This window comes from Myotis lucifugus, unplaced genomic scaffold (assembly GCF_000147115.1).
Source record: "Myotis lucifugus unplaced genomic scaffold, Myoluc2.0 scaffold_1, whole genome shotgun sequence".
Classification (NCBI taxonomy): Eukaryota; Metazoa; Chordata; class Mammalia; order Chiroptera; family Vespertilionidae; genus Myotis; species Myotis lucifugus.
In genome coordinates, this window is record NW_005871049.1 from 13,442,801 (window position 1) to 13,447,173 (window position 4,373).

The window sequence follows — 4,373 nt, forward strand, 5'->3', positions numbered from 1 at the left end:
GGATGATCATATAATTTGCCATCTAAACTAGGATCATGAAAGCATAAAATGGGACTAATCTATAATAAAAGTGTAATATGCTAATTAGGCCAGACATCCCTCCAGATGGACAACCTTCTGGATGAAACTGGGGCTGCAGCTGCAGGATCCAGGCAGCTGCCACGGCTGCAAAGGTCTACTCTTGCACGAATTTCATGCATCGGGCCTCTAGTTGTTCCATAAAAGGTGTCAAATGGGACCTTTCCTAGGGAATTAGCAATGTGTTTTCTCTCTACACATTTCTGGGCATTCTGACTTAATTGGTCTGGGGTTGGGGGGTCTGGGGACGATGCAGAGGCTCACAGTGATTCTCATGAGCAGCTTGCTTGCTAATCACTGGAATCTTCCTGAAGTCCTTTGCACTGTCTCATGTCTTTTATGCCTTGGAGCCAATAGTTAACTGTGAGTATCTAAATTCTGGGTATTTGTGTTTTGTCCAAAGTAGGCATAATTCATTTCTCTTTCTGAGCCCTCTGGCTACCCTTTCTCTTTCCTTTCTATACAAACTAGAAGGGGGAAGGAGTAAGAGTAAAATTCTTGAGGGCTGGTTTTGCTTATTTTTCCCTTAAGAAAAACTTAATTCTAAAACAGCCTTTGGTATGTGGAATCTAATGAACAAAATAAACTGATGATCTAAAATAGACCCAGAGTCATAGAAGCATGAACAGACTATTGAACTTCAGAGGGAAGACAGGGGAGGATGGGTGGGGAGAGGTCAACCAATGAACTTGTATGCATATATGCATAACCCATGGACACAGACGATGGGGTGGTGAGGACCTGGGGGCAGTGGGATGGGGGGGGAGGATGGGAGTGGGCTGGAAGAGGTTAATGAAGGAAAAAGAGAGGACCTATTTAATACTTTCAACAATAAAGATTTAATAAATAAATCAGCCTCTTTGAAACCATGATCTACCACCGAGAGAGTAGATTAAAAATTTATTGTGCCCTCTGGGAAGAACAGGTTTACTCATTCCTGAATTTAGGTCATATTAGTGAACTAAGATTAATGGCACATCTAATTAAGATGAGTGCTAGGAATTTCGTGTGAAGCATTGCTCTGACAATTACTGACCACGGCATCTCAGCGTCTCCAGCTTGCCCAGGGAAGGCACTCAACAGTCAGCTCTATCAAATGAGCAGAAATCACATTTATTACTTAACTAGGACTCGGTCTGGAAATGCAGATAATTTATAATACTCTTTATTGCCCTCTTATAACAAACAACTAATTAAAAGAACTCTGGAAGTGATGAGCCAATCAGAGTATTTATACCATGACTGTAGTCTCCAAAGGGTGCTCCTGAGTCATCCATGTGTCATACAATGTGATGGCAACTGTCAACTTGGAGACTATTGGATAAAGGTAGGCAAGGGGACCCAGAACAGCCATCGGCACAACAGGAAAGCTGACACAGGGCAATACAATTTCCTTTCTCTAGAACATCAACTGAGAGAGAGGGGGCAGTTAACAGGAGGGAAGGAGCAGAATGTAGAAGTTGGAATCTAAGAAAGGGTGGGGAGAGTATGATGGGCCACTTGGAATCCAACAATATGAGGGATCAGAAACTAAGGGAAAGCAGATGCAGTGCTGCTGAAAGTGTGGTGTGAGCGTCAGTGCTTGTCTGCCTACTGTTATCACTGCTCTGTGATAAGCGAAGAGAAAGAGAGGAAACTGAGCTTTTAGACTGTAAAGCAATTTAACATTACTTAGACATCCAAATGTGTGATTTTTTTGTTTTATAAAATTATTGGTCTATGATGGACTGGGGCGTGAAGAGGAGGGGAACATTCCTTGACCATGATAGTTTGAGAACCACTAGACTAAAGTAGTGGGTCATGGTATAGGAAGAAGAAATCACCTGGAGAAGCCCATTCATCATGAAGAGTCATGAGTAGCTGTTGCTAAAGCCCTTTCGAGCCACCTTGAGTACGGAACCACCCCACCATCCTATCGTATTCTTCCTGAGGTTTAGTTTTCTGACATTTGAGCATGTTTATTTCTTGTAACTAAGGCCATTAAAACATCTACAGAATTGTGTTGGGACTTCTAATTTATTGGATAATAGAATTGAGGAATGTCTTTAGATTTTTCCATTTTGCTCATTGAGTTGTTATACCATTTTAAATTAGAAATGTAGAATTTAGCAATTTATTAATTTAATGACAAAAGTATTGCATAGACTGATGGACCCAAGAGGAAGCCAGCCAAACAGGAGGGAGGGATTGTATGGCTCATGAGAGAAAATCATAGTAAAGAAGCCCGGCAAGTCATTCAGGCCATAACTTGAGTTTGTACTTGATCCTACTCTGATACTCATTCCTATGTTCCTGTATTCCCTGGATAGCACTGTAAAACTGAACAAAATGCACCATCTAACAATTCTGCTGGGAATTCTTTCCTCTTTGCTTGCCAGTGAAAGGGTGGGATGTATGGAGGGCGAGGAGCTTTTCTCCTGATCAGAGACACATATGCGGGGATGCTGAGAAGCTCTAGGGCAGTGGTTCTCAACCTTCTGGTCCTTTCAATACAGTTCCTCATGTTGTGACCCAACCATAAAATTGTTTTCGTTGCTACTTCATAACTGTAATGTTGCTACTGTTATGAATCATAATGTAAATATCTGATATGCAGGGTGGTCTTAGGCAACCCCTGTGACAGGGTCGTTCGACTGCCAAAGAGGTTGCCACCCACAGGTTGAGAACCGCTGATCTAGGGAGATGTAGTGGAGACACCTGATGCCACAGTGTTATTGGTGGCCAAGAGCAGGTTAATCTCAAATGTGGGGTGCCTGCGTAGAAAGTGGGCTGTGGGTTTAGCTAGCAACATGGTGGGATAGTTTGGAAAGTTTCACCATGTTGGAGGTGAGTGACTGTGGAGTACAATCTAGAAAGCTAATGAATGCAACATCTGAAGCACAAAGATACCAGGGATGCAGGTAGGAGCACAAATTACAGGCCGGTCAATTCTACTCACCTGTACTTCACCACCTTTGAACCAAAAAATCTGGATCATTCCTAAGACCAGAGTAGGAAGGAGGGCTGACATCTTGTTGTTTTTGCAGGCGGTACTCTTGATCTATTTGATCCACAACATGTTTAGCCTGGAAGCAACTGAGTCACTTCTGTGATTTGTTTGGGGAACAGTGGAATATACAGACTCAGGAACAGGGGAATTAGGGAAGTCTTAGCTGTGGGTGTGAGAATAGGTAGGACAGTAGATTGGGGTATCAATAATTGAGGACTGCAAATGCCAGACTCAAGAGCCTGAATTTATCCTGTAGGCCATAAGGATCCAGTGAAGATTACTATAAAGTGGAATTATATAGAGAAAGTTAATTTTACAACATAGATTTAGGCTGATCCTAGAATGATGTGCAGGATGGCTTAGGGTTCATGCAAAGGGATCTGGCACTAAGTCTTGTAGAACTAATGGGAGCCTCAATTAGGGGTGTAAAGGAGGGAATGCCAAGGAATGGACAGGAGAGACATTAGACAACAAAGATTGGGGATTGATTACATATATATTTGGGTAACTTAACTTAGTCACTTTAATCTCGGTACTCACTTTAATTGTTATCCGCAACATATATTAAGCTACAATTCGATTAGTCAATATAAAGAGTAAGTTAAATAGACCTCAAGATATCCTTCAAGTGTTCCTAATGGAAATAGGCAATTACAGAAAAATATGCACTGAACAAATGCTGCAAAATCTCATTGCTTTAAAAAAATAATGGGGAAAGAATCAGATTAAAATAGAAGACACAAAATGAGTTGCAAAATGTTTTAAAAGAAATGCAATTTTCTTGCTTTCTGTAGAACTAGATGCTCTAGATAAACATTACACAGGACAGACAGGTTTTGTTTTAGTTGACAGCTAAACTTTTTATAATTAATATTATTCTTCATATGCAATGTGCTTCTAAATAATCATCTTTAATCATAATTTGGTAAACATTACATTTGTTGAACCCATTGAAAACAGTTTTGGCCTGAATTAGAGTGCCTTTGAAAACATGCAGTTATGTTTTATGAAATTGTAAGATAGAACTGGCTGGTGTTGCTCATTTGGTTAGAGTGTTGTCCTGTACACCAATGAGTTACCCAAAGAACATCTTATCTTTGGATGCTTGAGTTAGACTGGCAAGAGAATTAGTAGGAAGTTGGATTATTTTCTCCTTGCTCCCTGAATTAAGATCACAACTATACAAGCCCACGCTTTTGGTTCCAAAGTATCAGCCACCTGAACTAAAAAAACCCAACACACACACACACACACACACACACACACACACACACACACACACACACACACCAAAGAGGCAAATAAA